This window comes from Pecten maximus, chromosome 12, assembly GCF_902652985.1.
Source record: "Pecten maximus chromosome 12, xPecMax1.1, whole genome shotgun sequence".
Taxonomy (NCBI): Eukaryota; Metazoa; Mollusca; class Bivalvia; order Pectinida; family Pectinidae; genus Pecten; species Pecten maximus.
Genome location: NC_047026.1, coordinates 37,364,996 through 37,383,416, shown reverse-complemented (window position 1 = coordinate 37,383,416; position 18,421 = coordinate 37,364,996).

Genomic DNA, 18,421 nt, shown 5'->3' with positions numbered 1-18,421 from the left:
TGCCCATGGCCAGGCTGTCTTACTGTGGTGTGCTACCTAAAGGTGATTGAATCAATATTATAGGAGATACATTGGTATAACAAGTAATACATAGAGTATGTGCAGGTGTAACATCAGTATCTCAGGTGTAACATCAGTATTTCAGGTGTAACATCAGTATTTCAGGTGTAACATCAGTATTTCAGGTGTAATATCAGTATTTCAGGTGTAACATCAGTATTTCAGGTGTAACATCAGTATGCCAGATGTAATATCAGTATTTCAGGTGCTACATAATGTATAAGTGATACATAGAGAATTTACAGACGATACATCGGTATCACAGGTGAAACCTACTTTTGCAGGTGTTACATATAGTATTACAGGTTCTACATTGGTTTGGTTTTTATTGTTTAACGTCCTTTCGACAACTAAGGTCATTTAAGGACTGCTTCACGTGTGTGGGACATACATGTGCGTGGTCGGTGCGTATGTGTGGTTTGAGAAGCTGCAGTGTGTTTGTGTTAAGTCTCCTTGCGATAGTCCGAAACTTTTTGCTGATTTGTATTGCTACCTCGCTGATACATGTACATACAGTATTACAGGTGATACATACAGTATTACAGGTGACACATACACTATTACAGGTGACACATACAGTATTACAGGTGATGCATACAGTATTACAGGTGATACAGTATTACAGGTGATACAGTATTACAGGTGATACACTATTACAGGTGATACAGTATTACAGGTGATACATACAGTATGACAGGTGATACATACAGTATTACAGGTGATACAAACAGTATTACAGGTGATACATACAGTGTTACAAGTGATTCATACAGTATTACATGTGATACATACAGTATTACAGGTGATACATACAGTGTTACAGGTGATACATACACTATTACAGGTGATACATACAGTATGACAGGTGATACCTACAGTATTACAGGTGATACAGTATTACAGGTGATACATACAGTATTACAGGTGATACATACAGTATTACAGGTGATACAGTATTACAGGTGATACATACAGTATGACAGGTGATACATACAGTATTACAGGTGATACATACAGTATTACAGGTGATACATACAGTATTACAGGTGATACATACAGTATGACAGGTGATACATACAGTATGACAGGTGATACATACAGTATTACAGGTGATACATACACTATTACAGGTGATACATACACTATTACAGGTGATACATACACTATTACAGGTGATACAGTATTACAGGTGTGATACATACAGTATGACAGGTAATACAGCATTACATGTGATACAGTATTACATGTGATACAGTATTACAGGTGATACAGTATGACAGGTGATACATACAGTGTTTTTAGCTGAAACATTCAATGTTACTGGCGATGCATAAATTATTACAGGTGATATAAACTGATAGGACAAAGTTACAAACCCATATACACAATCCAATGCACTTTTAAAGGCTTCTTAAGTTATACACACGCAGTTATAGTATCTACTATGAGTATTACGTAGTAAGAAATTAATAAAATACAAAGGAATCCCTGTACAATGCGACACATTTTCTATGACAGATATCCTGTCTCCCCGAGATACGCATGACATTTTGGAGTTATGGTGAAAAAACAGATTTCGTTATGACAAAACGTGATATAGATCCTATAGAGTGGATAGGATGTTATAGATAATTATAAAAATGGAAGACGAAATCTCAAGTATCGGGGGGAGGGGAGAGGAGGAGGAATACTGACATTAAGACGATACGTCGGTGTTCAGTCAAACAATGGAACCAAGAAAGCTGCAATAGAGAACTAATACATGACGAGTTGTGTAGAGTATGATAGGTCGTGTACGTGAGGGAGTTCACGTAACAAGGTGTTTTAACTTGCGAGGACATTTTGGCATCACATAAACAATTCACCACGAAACAAATAAACAGAAGTACAAAAATATATCTGCTTGGCACCCCGACAATTCCAGCCTAAACGATACAATGAGAAAGAAAATCAAGGAATCGTTAATGAACAAATAATTAACAACAAATTATGTGAATAGACATCAATACGGTGAAACTAATTAGAAAAAATCTACAAAAAAACAACTTGACGAATTATTCATTTTTAAACGGATAAAAGGCAACCTTTAAGCATTAATGACTGAGTTTGTCGTACAGACATCAAAGGGGAGACAACCAGAAACAAGCCAGTATGCACAAAAGGTCATCGCTGAGCATTAATGACGGAGATTGTCGTACAGACATCAAGGCACAAACAACCAGGAGCACGTCTGTATATATCAAAGGCCGATCGCTCGACCAGTGCTTCCTATCTCAAAAAATGTTATTTAATAAATAATCAAATGGCAAAACATCTCTTTCTCATGACTTGACCGACCAAAATAGTATCAACAATTAGCATTTTTTATTGTGGAGATATTACCACTTTAAAAGGCGTTTCCACATCTTGTAATAAACACCCTACTGTATGAACATAAAGTAGTCCCTTAGTCTCGTTCTTATAATGCTACTAAAACATGTTCTAGTGGAATAAATAACAAATACCCGCCCTCGCATCAATGGTGTCTGTATACTCCAAAACATGAAATCTGATGTTTCCAATTAATACATTGTACATCTATAATGTCCCCATAATTGAATTTCAATATTTACATTTTCCAAATATGATATATCCCTTACGCCTACTTTTAAATAGAAAATCTATATTCGAACATCTCAAACATTTATATTGTAATACAACCATTTTGAAGCATTTGTCGCCGACAAATTGGATCCAATTCCGTGCCTGGTCTATATAAAGCCATGTTTCCGCTAAATAAACATGGCGGACAGCATTCGTTCAATAATGGCCCTTCAATGTCCGCTCAAACTAGCTGGACTACTTGAGCTAAAACCGTCTATCGGTTTCGGAGTTATTAAATATTTACAGCTTTGAGTATAGTATTGGCCTGATCAAACATGCCGAATAACGATTACCTCCCCTGCCTTTTTATGAAATCAACTCCAAGCCACTTACGGTCGATCTGCTATGTGCTGGAACACCATTATTGGGTGGACGTTCAAGAGTTCTATATAGGAATTTTACACTTGCGACCGAAGCAATGTCATTTTCTTTTAATGCTGAGACTTAATAACGACAAATCGGATCATATCGGATTACATGAGGTAGTTCGCATGAAAATTCACAGATTATGAATATCATATAAAACAAAACAAACAAAAACAAATAAACAAACAAACAAAATAACTACTTTTTACAGATGGCTACCAGGTATTTGCCCCTTCAAACGCGTTTAATGTTAAATGTTTAATAGCAATCACTGCTTAATCCTTGGCGTTTGTGCCATACACATATGGCCAATGTATTACTGCATGGAAAAACAGCAGAGCGGCAATGTTTTAGTTCAGTCGAGTGTCAACTAATTCGCCTGCTTTCTTCTTTAGAAAACAAGAGATCGAAAATTAACTAATGCTCTGAAGTTTAAGGTCCGTCCGTTATACATGTTCAGCCTACACTGAGCAACCTTTTTGTCATTGTCTTTTCCTTCCCGCCGATAACTAATCAATGCTAGCAGACTGGACCAATCATTGACGTTCTGGCGAGATCACCCGGGGAATGGCGATCGGGCAAACCCTGCTCACCTTTATAGGAAGAGATTGTCCGATTTTTTGTACACTTCGTTTGGGGACCAACGAGGCATAACCATGCTTAATCATGCATGAGATAGCACAAGCAGACATAGACTAAACACAGTCAACTGTAACCAATAGAGCGCGAGGTTACGGAATATTGACAAAGTTTTATTCAATTAAGGCTATTGTTACGAATTAGCATGTACTTGTAAAGATACTCCTTTTTTAGACTTATTGAGTTTAACATTATCACGGCTGATGATGCTATTATTTATTTATATATTCACATCAACAATTAACACTCTTGTTGCTGAAGTTATAATGCTGAATTATTAATCAGATACTTAATTACATCCTTATCACACATTAAACGAGACACGCAATTAACATTGATTATATAATATACTAAAGCTACCCCTAATGATTTTTAATTAATTTTCAAATTTCGTAAAGCCTTGTTAGCACTACATCAGAGACTAAACAAATCGTGATATAACTGTAGCCTGGAAGACAGATCTACGTAACACGCATGTCATCACAACATACCGATGTGGAGATCAAATTTACCCCTCTCCATTACCAGCGCTCGGATTGCTTAAATTTATCGTTATGCTAACGCTTTCGTTGTATATCTTTGAACAAAAGTCTGTAGAGAGGTCGATAACTAACGGAGGATTTGGTGCTAACCCCTCTTAACACGTAACGTCTTCGTTAACGTAACCAGAGTGTTGAACAACCGGAAGTAAATTAAACCCTTATTACCAAAAGCCAGACACATACTTTAACGTCGTGTATGTAACCACGTGTTCCTTATGTTTTTGACGGCGCAATCGAAAGTCATAAAAAAAAACCTCTAATCATAGCACGCCACATGCTTGACCCCATGCTTGTAAACAGTTTTCAAAACTTCATTTTCGTCTTGACGGCATGGTTATTGTCTTTGATTAATACATTTATATGTCATGTATCAACAACTTCTCTGAATGGTAGGTCATGATGGTAGGGAATCTTAGAAGCATACAGCCTGAAACACCCTGCAGGACATCCCACCCGATCACATTATACTGACAACGGGAACACCAGTCGTCCCACTCCCTAAAATGCTAGTAGGAGTAGTGACTACCATTTTTCAAGAATCTGGTATGTCGGGAGACCTCAACGGTTACATCAATGGTAATCACAGCCCCAGCCTAACGCTCAGTATTTTGGGGAGTGGGACATGTGACCGGTCGGGGTGTTTTGCTAGGTGTATTCGGCTTATGCTTCAGTGAGGCAACACTACAAATTCGACATCAGTTTCGCGTTATCACAAGGAGACAAGCACGAACCTACCGCAGACTCCCATAATACACCGTCATACATGTACACTACACACATGCCGTTCTTAAACAATACGAACCAAACCATACTGGCATTATATTCCTTGATACCGTTTATTTTCCGTAATTTCTTGTATATTGTCCGCGGGCCATATGATTTTAAATATTAAGCAAATGTCTTCGAGGGGCTTTTTGACAAAATATTTTCCAAAAGACATAAAAACGAACTGCAGCAATACGATACTTGTTGTATCCATGTTATTAACTTTTTTGTGTTTTCTCTGGTGGACTATCAGGTGTCGACATTGCGTTTTCGTCCGATGTGAATATGAATTGTATGTTTAACTTTGCGAGGCCATATCAAGTAAAAACAACTCACAAGTACATCTAGAAATACGTTCATTGCCATTGTTCACACGTCAAGGTAGGCAATATAGGTCTCAACTTTGAGAGATAGACCCATAGCGAGGACTTTCCTTGATAATGGACACTTTTAAAAAAAACCAGGTAATTCCACATTCTCAAAATGAAAACTAATGCATAATACAACGACACCAACATGAATAGCCAAGTATCAATAACATCGATCTCCATATCGAGTATAAGGGGATATAATGTCGTGATGACAACATTACATCTAGCCCATAGTCTTCCCACAAAGTGCACTTCACACTTATCACCGACTGCTGATTTAGGATTGGCAGCTGTAGATGGCCGCTTTAACAGATACAAAATTGACCAACGGATAGGGTTATATGGCAATAATTAGCTCCAATACATCATCAATTTTCTGGATAAAAACCTCAATCTATCAGACTTAATTAGGTGGTGTAGAGCCAGCCGAGTGAACTGGCCTGGAGGGGAGGGGGGCGGATTAACGGGCTCGGACACACCCCATACTCCAGCCGACATCAGTTCTACGTGTAATCAACAACTGTCTGACCCCAGGAAAATAGAGCCATAAATAACACCTACACATCAATGCATTTATATCGGGCTCCCTGTATGTGGATTACCAATATATAAGTTAAACAGCTTAAAAAATGTTCATTAAATTGAAAGGACTAGTTTCATATAATTTGCTTCATTTTTTAAACAAATCAATAGTGAACATTGTTGAGTCATGTTGGCAGATGTAACTGACTCGCTCTTTATAGTGTGCACCTACTGAAATGTGAGGCAAAATTTCTACAATGGGACTTTTTCACTATTATAGTATCCCTTGGAAAGAATGATAACAATAAAGGATAAATGATTTAAGACGTCTTAGCGCATTCGTTGACGGAGCAAAAATCAGTTTAAGACTGGTCGGATAACTTCGGATGAAAATGTGACAATTTTTGTTTTCTGGTAGTGAAGATCTAACAGCACAATGGAAAGCTGATTGAAGCGCAAGTATCGAGTTTCTACAGTTTATAGCCACGAAAGCTAGTGGTCGATCGAAGCGTCCGTCTCTACTATATGAGGTACATTGTCTTTGACTATATCGAAGCGTCACCCTCGGGTTTCTTCAAAGCAGGTGCCGACAACCACAGAAGGACTCTATCACAGTCGTCGGTCGACTCCTCCCGTAAATGCAATCAAGCGACCTGCCACCACACCACCCCAGGACCAAAAAATACCATAACCTAGGGTACGGATTAATAGGCATCCTGCCGTCCTATCTCTCTGACTAGTTGTGAATGTAAAACTTAAGAACGAATGAACAAAAAGCTATGTTTGGTTTCTTGAGACAAACGATATGATACCACTTCTTCAAAGTGGTTTCAGAAAAATGACCATCTCATCAGACTCGATATATTCATTACAGAGGCTTTAGCCTAGAAGGAAACCTTGAAGCAGTGTTCTTCGACCTTGAGAAGGCCTATGATACAACCTGGCAGCATGGGACCATAAAGGGATCTTCATGACATTGGCGTTCGTGGAAACCTCCCCTGCTTTATATCTAATTACTTACCAGATAGACACTTCAAAGACCGTGTCGGCTCATCTTTTTCTGAAACGGCCAAACAGGAAATGGGAGTCTCACAGGGTCGAATCCTATTAATTTCCCTGTTTGGTCTCAAAATCAGCGATATAGTCAAATGTCTTGTTCAGCCAACTGAAGGGTTGTTATTCGTGAATGACTTCTTGATCTGTTACAGATCTAAGAACATTAACACAATAGAACAACTTTAACAGTATTTAAAGAAACTACAAAATTAGGCAGACGAAAACGGCTTCAAAATCTCAAAATCCAACATTAGTTGACTATATCGAAGTGTCAGCGTCTGGTTTCTATAGGTCAGAGGCACGAATGCTAGTGGAGGATCGTCCGTCTCGACTGAAATACATAATATATTTTTTTATGTTACAGAGTGGATTTTCATTCCACAAATAAGAAAAAATTCCTGCGTATAGTTTTGGACCATTTATTTATTGACGACATATGGAACTTTATCATCATCATACGATCAGATTAACAGATTACAATCAGAAGACCAGACACTACAAAACAGAATTAAAAATCACTATAAGTACAAATTACGTTAACAGATTAGCACAGTGTATGTTAACGTCTAACATTACTGACAGCACGACGCACTTAACGTTTTACTCTATAGCTACTAACACAATGACGATACAATATCTAGCATACGATAAATGTATAGAACTTGATATGACTCAGTAATAAGCAGACATCAATTAAGTTACACACGTATAAACATATAATCTCACAATACATATAAAATACATAGATGTGTCCAAGGTAAATTCTGACGTATACGTAATCAAGAGTATAGATCGATATTACAATTTCATGTATATACAGCATGAAGACAAAATTACATGTGTGTGGCACAAAATCTATGATTCACGTAAAAGGTTACATGTAAAGTCACAAATAAATAAAGATAATCGATAGCAGAACATAATCGACATTGACAAAAAAGATAACAAAATAAAAAAAATAAAAAAGAAGAAGAAAACCCGGACCAATCAAAATGTAAATACATTGATGAGGATGGTATGGTGGCGCCGGCTGTAGTGGTGGAGATTTCACCATTATTCACCGGACGTCATCCTCGTCTTCGCTAGAGGAAGATTCAGAAAAATCATGTGTTGTCTTTAAATTTCTTAAACGTATACTTCTAGGTCAAGGTACGGGTACAGGCTTCTCTAAACTGATGATAAAATTGATAGGAAGAAGGTTCTCGTAAAGTGTACTGTTTCTTCCTTCACCGTTCTCCTTCCTGACGAAAACTATGGGTACTTCTAGATCAAGTTGGTCGACGATCGTGCAAAGCTCTGTCTTCCACTTGTTGGACAAGTTTGGTCTGCCATCGAAGGAGACTATCTTCACCAAACTTGGGTCAACAACTTTTACTTTTGATCCTTTGAAGTTTTTGTCGTATTGCCCTTTCTTTCGGAATTGAGACATAGATGGCTGACCCAATCTCGTATGTTCGCTGGAAACTCTTGCTAAAGTCTTCCACGTACGACGTCAGGTCCTCGTATGTTTTTTCCTACGTCAATCCCGAATGCAAGATCAACCGAGAGTCATGCCAAACATGAGGTAGTATGGTGACTGCCCGGTAGAGTCTCTTGCACGGGTATTCGCATGAACGCGTGCGGGGAAATGCTTTTGAGGTTTTTTTTATTATTATTATTCTGTTCTCTCTCCAGCGTACTATGCAGGAGTTTCGTTACTGTTCGCAGAGCCCGTTTCCCATAGGATAAGGAGTTGCTTTTCACCAAGGCGGCAAGGGTTCTATTCTGGGTAGCCTTGACATCGAGTCAGCATCAGAAGTGTTTAGCCCCGTTCGGTACTTATTTCAAAATCCTATGCGGCTAGGGCGGCGACCCATCGTTGTAATATTGCGTCTAGTTTGGCAGATGCCAGTTCTTATGCTAATGGTTGTTAGTAACAGCGGTAAACTAGTGGCCGTACAGAGAGAGAGTTTTTTTTATCTTCTCTGTGACTACCCACTTTAAGGCAAGGAACTCCAACTGGTGGGCTGGGTATCGTTGAATTCACATCTTGCATACGCGATAACCGTCTTCCTGACTTCTTGTTCTTGGTAGAGGATAACACCGAGTTAAAATCTGGATGCATTGCTATGAAGGAAAGGGGGATTCTTAAATTCTGGGTGGCTAAGGATGAGTCAGACTTCAGCTTGTTGAAGTCTTGCTCCTGTTCCTCGTCCACGATCAACTTAGGCCTTCCGGTGTCACAATATTTCTGGTAGACTTCTTGATGGTCTTAGGTTGTTTTGGTGCCGATAGTAGCTTACGAATCCCGAAAACTTTCTCACATATTCTGGCCTTTCTAGGCGAGGCCATTGAAAAACAAGTTATGTTTTCGCCGGGTCTCGTGTAATGCCTTCTTCCTATACGACGTATCCAACATAAGCGATTTCCGACTTTCAGAAAAGAGCACTTGTCTTGAGAAAGTTTGAGACTCTGACTTTTCAGATGCTTGACAACTTGTTTCAGGCAAGATTTATTTTGATAAAAAAAACGGCACAATATCTAGTACACTGTATATCGTCAATATAAACAAATCATATCCTCGTATGCAGACCATGCAAACACTCCTCCGTCAGTCGTAGGTTAGTGACGGGCGCGTGGGCAAGTCTAAATATAACTCTACATTGCGAACGTAACAATACTAATTACAACTAGATATTTACGGGACACTTTCGATGCAAAAAATAAAACCGATCCCGATCCTGCCACACTAAGTTGGTTGACTACATTATATCGAAGTGTCAGTCTCAAATTTCTACAGTTCAGAGAGGCTTACAGGATGTAGCTGGTTGACTAAACTGAACTGTCCGTCTGGGAATTCCCTTCGCTCAAGTGTCTGGAGAAGAACCGTCAGGACCGATTTCCGTTTCCCTTGTGTCCCTTGAGTTACTTATGACGCGCTGAAAAAAAATAAGTAAATGTACATGTATTATTTATGCTTTCGAACGTGCGTCTGTCTGTTTGTTTATCTGTATATTATTGCAGATATTGCACAGCATATAATTATTAAACTTAGTTAATAAGTTGTAGTGACTCGGTATTAATGTGATTGTGGAGTTACCGCCCGTCTCTCAGTTACTATCAGTGTTCTGTATGCTTGTCATGAAATATGTATGACTGTTTCCATGTATACCTGTTGACATTTGAATATGTTTGCAGGTCGGGCGTAAACATTGTACCTGCTGAATTGCATGATCGTAAGAGGAAGGATTTGGGAATTGTCCCCTGGCCGAGACTAGCTAGTTTTTATAACAATGGCTACACCTGCTTGGCGCTTAGCCTTATGGAAGTGGGACGAAAGGTTCGCTTTTGTCAGACACAAAACCATCTGTTAACAGGAACATGTTCGCGCCGACAGAACACAGACTATATAATGTTCAAGTACAATGAGTAAGAGCGGGTCGCGATAGCTCAGTCGGTTAGAGTGCCGGCCACGTAACCTCAAGTGAGAGGGCCACGATTGCTCAGTCGGTTAGAGTGCCGGCCACGTAACCTCAAGTGAGGGGCCACGATAGCTCAGTCGGTTAGAGGGCCGGCCACGTAACCTCAAGTGAGGGGGCCGCGATACTTCAGTCGGTTAGAGTGCCGGCCACGTAACCTCAAGTGAGGGGGCCGCGATACTTCAGTCGGCTAGAGTGCCGGCCACGTAACCTCAAGTGAGGGGGCCACGATACTTCAGTCGGTTAGAGGGCCGGCCACGTAACCTCAAGTGAGCGGGTCGCGATAGCTCAGTCGGTTAGAGGGCCGGCCACGTAACCTCAAGTGAGGGGGCCGCGATAGCTCAGTCGGTTAGAGGGCCGGCCACGTAACCTCAAGTGAGGGGGCCACGATACTTCAGTCGGTTAGAGGGCCGGCCACGTAACCTCAAGTGAGGGGGCCACGATACTTCAGTCGGTTAGAGCGCCGGCCACGTAACCTCAAGTGAGGGGGCCACGATACTTCAGTCGGTTAGAGCGCCGGCCACGTAACCTCAAGTGAGGGGGCCACGATACTTCAGTCGGTTAGAGGGCCGGCCACGTAACCTCAAGTGAGGGGGCCACGATACTTCAGTCGGTTAGAGGGCCGGCCACGTAACCTCAAGTGAGGGGGCCGCGATAGCTCAGTCGGTTAGAGGGCCGGCCACGTAACCTCAAGTGAGGGGGCCACGGTACTTCAGTCGGTTAGAGGGCCGGCCACGTAACCTCAAGTGAGGGGGCCACGATACTTCAGTCGGTTAGAAGGCCGGCCACGTAACCTCAAGTGAGGGCGCTGCGATAGTTCAGTCTGTTAGAGCGCCAGTCATATAACCAAAACTGAGTGAATCGCGATAGCACAGTCGGTTACAGCGCCGGCCATTAACCTTAGGTGAGGGGTGGTTTGTGTTTCTCAGAAAGCTGCGAAACGGACCGGTGTGTGATGTTGTGGTTGTGTCCTTGGTAAGACACTTTACCCTAGTTACTCTGGGTGGCATTTGACGGCCCTCCCCTACGCTGTTCAGTGAGGTAGTCACTAACTACACTGTACTAAAAGTATACCCTTCCTCAAAATGACCCTGGCGGTTCACAGCGCGATAAACCAAACAAACAAGTAATGGGTAAAAAGAAATATTCTTGTATGGATATACATTGTGTACGTACGGAATTGAAAAACGAAGTAAAAATCGTCAAGGTTACAGGTAGAGCATGACTAACATCAAATGTCACATTTAGGTGATAATACAGCAGGAAAAGAGGTGTAATAGGGAAAATTGATATCTATATATGAAACTTCCTTTGTGTGGCGGCATGTACCGACGGATGAATGTAATGTGTACAGCAATGTGTGGACGCACCAGGACATTTCTCCTCTATACAAATATAGCTTGACGAGAGGGTCGAAACATGGTTATAACTCTAAACCGATTTAATCCTGTTTCAAACATTGAAATTAGAATTCAAAACTGGGTACAAGGAAGAACATTTTTTCTTCTAAACTAATCTAAAATTTTAAAAATTGAGGAAGTTGTTAATATCCGCCATAGCATTCATAAGCAGATCACATATTACGTGATGTAATTGAATAAGATTCAATATTTCAACAAGTTAGCGATAGAAAATATTACTTGAACGTTTGAAATCACGAATAACGTAAAGCTACATGTAAGAGAAACGTGGCCGTTGTTGTCATATGGTGTCATTTTTACCTGCCTGGTGATTAATTACATCACCTGTAATTTACATACTGCTCGACACTTGTCATTCAGTCTGATTTTTATCAGCAAGGACGATCTGCGGTATAGTACGAGGTACACACGGTTAATAGACCACAGCATTGTGTGGTGCATTGATTAGGTTTATTATGTTACCAAAACATGTAACGCGAACAATCAGAAATATAAGACATCCTACATGTTTATTTCAGCGAATAATTAATTGTACATATATTATACGTATATTAATCACTGGGAGACATTATCGTCAGTAAACAATGCATGGTAACATACGCTTAAGTGTTCCGAAATGATTAATTGACAGGGTTCCAAAATTTCATAGAATAAATGTAAAGAGCTGCAGGTATAACAAGTAATGCTGATATACAGTTATATAGCATTTTAAGGAGTTATCGTGGGTTATGTGTACTGTAAGTCAGTAGTATACATATACTATACATATATTATAGCTTTACACAATGTACATCCGAATGAACAGTGGACATTTTACTTATTAGTCGTTATTATTGGTTTGGTTTGGTTTGGTTTTGTTTTGTTTTGTCATATCAACAGCTAAGGTCATTTAAGGACGGCCTCCCGTGCGTGCGATATGCATGTGTGTGGTGAGTGCGTATGTGGGTTTTGGGAGGCCGCGGTATGTTCGAAGTCTCCTTGTGATAACCCTGAACTTTAGCCGATTCATAGTGCTACCTCACTGAAGCATACTGCCGAAGACACCCAGCAGGACACCCCACCCGATCACATTATACTGACAACGGGCGAACAAGCCGTCCCACTCCTATAATATGCTGAGCGCTAAGTAGTAGCACCAATTATTGGTGTGATTTTCATAAATATTATAATAGTGAGTATAGACATCATGATGGTTCCAGAGACGAGTGAGAATCGGCGGAATCCCCAGATCATCTCCAAATATTCATACTGGCCACTATATTTATATACACATTTATCAGAAGTGACCTGTCCTAAATTCCAGTCCAGCTTATTGATCTAATTATCGATAGTTGTGTGTAATAAATCATACACGGTATTTCACCACCGTAAGGCTATGAGCTCGGAACGTGTGAACGCCGATCAACAGTTCCAAACAGGATCGAACCCCTGGGCTTTCTTCCTTCTTATACACAAGGGCAAATTCCCCAGCGGTGTGACAACACTCGGAGATTTACTGAACAAATGAACACTGGTAATATAATCAAAACAATAACGTGGTTAATGCCACAGCGACATTGATCCCTGAGCAGACACCTCAGTTTCAAAATTGTCAAGTAAGTGGGCTTATCAGCGAACATAATTAAGTTATGTTCCCATGCCAGTAACCATTCAAGAAACAACGTATACATCGCTATACCTTATCGTACCAGTCAACAAGTCCGATTTGCCACTGTGGCTATCAGTTTGAACGTCATTATGTAGTCGGAGCTTCCTCTATAAACACAAAGCATGCAAGGGCGGCAAAAGAGTGCGTCCCCGGTTACTCGTCCTCGTAGGATATAGACCGTTGCGAGGACTAAACCCCAAACAAACCTACAAACAATGTTAATTCACGAACTATAGTGCCAACTCGACAATCCGGACCTTATCTCTAACCAATAATGCCGAGCGTTAGGCAATGAGCAGTAAGTCTCGGTCAGGATACGGATCACATTACCTTTCTCGCTTAAGCAAACGATCAACATGGAAGACCAAAGTGTCAGAAGGAAACGGTCCCGAACTTTAAATTGGGTGCAGCATGTACAGTACACTTTGGTCGCTACCGTGTCACAAGTAGAAGGACAAAAACAAATTCTAAATTATGCATGAAATTTTACAGCCTCCTCAAAATGTATTCTTGCAGGTTCACTCTGGACAAGTACCCATCTTCAATACTATTTGGTACAATGAAACATTTCATTTACTGTCTTGATACACTATCGGTAATGAGACCGGTTTCATACCCTGCGGGTTCGTTCTAGGAATACCAGTTTGCCTTAAAAATCAAATCATGTTGTCTGCCTCCTGATCTTCTCTCCTAGTTTGGTATGTACGTTACTAAAATGAATTTTCTGCAGAAGACACAGGGACTTGGTACGGATTCCCAAACCCACGGTTCATATAGAAATTGAACGGTGCTTTTATTGCGTTTACGGTGGTATGAACGCAATCGGATACAGACATATTCTATATAACGCAGCGCTTTATAGAATATATCTGCATTCCACTGCGTTAATACCCCCGGGGGGCCGCGGTGGCCGAGTGGTTAAGGTGTCCCGACACTTTATCACTTACCCCCCCCCCCCCCCCCCCCCCCCCCCCCCCCAACCCTCTGGGTTGCGAGTTCGAAACCTACGTGGGGCAGTTGTCAGGTACTGACCGTAGGCCGGTGGTTTTCTCTGGATACTCCGGCTTTCCTCCACCATGCATATATTTACATCAAACAAATTCGTTGAAATACCGTACGAAGAAAATAAAAGTCGTGATGTGTTGTGACGTCGGTAACTACGGCAGTCGTGGTTGCTAAGATAATTTAGTTCCAGTGAATCTACGTAAAGAAAACATAATTGTTTACAAAATTAAAAGAAACAACTCAAAAATATTGTTTAATACATTTTACGTTTTCAATTAGTTAATATTTTCACAATCCACAATTTCCGCCTCGCATGTTTGTCAAGCACAGCAAGTCTTGACACAGATTTAGTAGTGACGTGGTCGATTGTTCTATAGGAATTGTGCGCTTCAGTCATTTGTTGTTAGCTTACCTCGTGGAGAATTTTAATATTCACTCATTTCTGCAAACTTCAATTTAGTTGTCGATAAAACTCTCACTTGAGATTAGTCTTTTTTGTACAGAGATCATCGGGTAACAGGAGAAAACGCTAAGATTGCGTAGATCAGTCCTTTGAACATGGCGCCGTCTAGTTGACGTTCTGGTAACGTCACAAAGAGACGACGTCATGATTATGTTACGGATTCATGCGCTTATTAATCCGCTGAGCCTTTTTTCACTGTTTTACGCTAATTTTAACGCAGTCAGAGTTTACAAATCTGAAGAAGGGAGAGATGTTAATATATATAGATCATACTGGCCATGGGTAGGGAATTTTATATATTTACACCGTTTTCACAAAATGAGGTACAATCCTTAAGTCAATGGTAAAGGAACTGTACCAGGAGTGTGAAACGCAAGTTGAATATTTGTCTTTTTTATTATAGTTTTACGGTTCAATATCTTCATTCCCACAGTCCCCGCAGACAAGCCTTGCATTATTATTACATTAACGGTAGGGACGGCATTGTAACTGCTACTATATTGTAATAATCATTATGCATCTTCGGTCCTGTCACAGACAACAAAAACAATGTATAGATTGAAAATGGCCACCATACATGGCATATGGTGACATTTAATATGAATTCTAAACATATTACAATTCAATAATACAAAATTAACATAGCATAACACAATCATTAAAAACGTCTAAAAATAAACATCTCAAAATGCCAATGGTAGTCAATTACAACAAAAGCCTGTGTGGGGGGTTGCCAAACTCCGCCACAAAACCAGCGTTGACGGTAGGAACTATACATTTTTTTTTATATAACTAGCAACAAAGGGCGCCATTATATTTATCTGTCACCCAGATTGCATTTATATTGTCAATAAAAACAATCTAATAACCGTTTAATTGTTAAATATAAGCGTTTTCCAATAAGAGTTATTACATTAAGAGTTGTCATTCCAATAAGATTTGTCATTCCAATAAGAGTTATTACAGTAAGCACTGTTATAACAATAAAAGTTGTCATTCCAATAAGAGTTATTACAGTAAGCACTGTTATTACAATAAAAGTTGTAATTAAAATAAGAGTTATTACAGTAGGAGTTGTCATTCCTATACAGTTGTCATTACAATAAGAGTTATTACATTAAGCACTGTTATTACATTAAACGTTGATATTACATTAAGAGTTGCCATTACAATAAGAGTTATTACAGTAAGAGTTGTCATTACAATAAGAGTTATTACAGTAAGAGTTGCCATTACATTAAGAGTTGTTACATTAAGAGTTGTCATTACATTAAGAGTTGTTACATTAAGAGTTGTCATTACATTAAGAGTTGTTACATTAAGAGTTGTCATTACAATAACAGTTATTACAGTAAGAGTTGTCATTATAAAAAGGGTTGTCATTACATTAAGAGGTATTACAGTAAGAGTTGTCATTACATTAAGAGGTATTACAGTAAGAGTTGTCATTACATTAAGAGTTGTTACATTAAGAGTTGTCATTACATTAAGAGTTGTTACATTAAGAGTTGTCATTATAAAAAGGGTTGTCATTACATTTAGCGTTGTCATAACATCTACTCAAAAGTTCAGGAAGGCTTGATGTATTGATAGATATAACAAGACTGATTGATATCTATAATGTATGTGTGTGAGTTGCCATTGCAACGTCAAAATATAAAACCGTGATGTAAACAACAAAATTTGATTACTGTGCCTCACTCCATCGACTTCATTGTGAATTGAAGACAAGTCATCAGACTTAAGGAGTAGGCTGCTAGGTAATGGGCATGGCGCTACTCCATCTCTGGAATCTAAAGTCCCATTCCAGATGCTATGATGATACTATACACACATCATGTAACGTCGTCAAACTTAAATTGATATATCTGTTCAAGCCAAGAGAGATAACTGGAAGAAATTTACATGCAAGAAAGATGTCTGAGATGGTAACAGACACTGATATTACACCTCCTGAGAGAGGGCCGCGGTGGCCGAGTGGTTAAGGTGTACCGACACTTTATCACTAGCCCTCCACCACTGGGTTGCGAGTTCGAAACCTACGTGGGGCAGTTGCCTAGGCCGGTGGTTTTTCTCCGGGTACTCCGGCTTTAATCCTCCACCTCCAAAACCTGGCACGTCCTTAAATGACCCTGACTGTTAATAGGACGTTAAACAAAAACAAACAAACCAAACCTTCTGAGAGAGAATGTGCCGCTTTCAAGAATAACGTAATCAATTGTTTACGGGGCAATTACAGTTGTACTATCTCCTAATGATATTAACACGATCGTTCATATCACCGGGAACATAATAAAACTATGGTTTATTAGACGCCATTTCACCATTTAATCATTGTTTACTATATCAAAAACTCGAAAACTTTGCCAGTTATAAAAAAGAAACACATTTTTCTGACACATGCATAAACAAAAAGGTGAAAACAAGATTATTTATTCTTTTTTTTTCTTTTTTCATATCATTCTTTTTAATGATCAATTTGACTTTTTATACCTAGAAATCATTTTTTTATTTCATTTTTATACAAGTATTCAATTTTTTTTATATGTATAGAAAAAACACTGCTTTTTTATCAGAAAATAACGTCGATTTTTTTTATAAATCAGAACAAATATTTCTTGATGAGAAGAATTCAGTTATTTTTATGAAGAAATGACGATTAAACAGTATTATTTCAGAAAATTCAGAAATAATGGAAGTTATTTATACAACCCCCCACCCTGCCACCATACTATTGTGTGCATGAGATGATATTTTATACGTGTATTTCAATATGACATAAGTTAAACCTTAATTTCCCTTAAAAGTACCATGTTATGTGGAAACTTCTACCAAAACATTTAGCAATTAGATAAAAAAAAAACCCACAAAATCAAGAAAAAATACCCCAAAAAACCCAACATATTTCTGTTGTTCAATATCGTGGATTTAGCCAATCTGTGGTATGTGTGCATAATTTGAATATTGCTCAATATGGACTTTGAAACAGCTTCCAGTCAGCCTCTCAAGCCAATTTTGAACATTCATCAATTCTAATTTGTAAAAGTAAAACATTTGAGTACACAAAATCATGTTCATTAATCAATTCTAATTTGTGAAAGTAAAATATTTGAGTATACAAAATCATGTTTCAATGTATCAATGTCTCAATTGTAATGTATTTCTACAAAGACATATTGATACGGATTGATTCAATATTCTGTCTTACAACTGCAACAAAAGCTAATTCGTTCTTTAATTAAATGTTAATCAGTAATATTCAGTGTGGTATTTTCCAGTGCTGTTGTTTTTATTCTTCTTCTTCTTAAGCTAATTATTTACTGAGTAATTGCAAAACTTAATATTTATGCTGGTAAATATTAATGTTCCTTATTTTATATTTATTGGGAATACTATAACGTTCTCATATGTAATTATGGTGTGGTTATTTAACACTGATATTATGTGTCGGTGTACTGATGT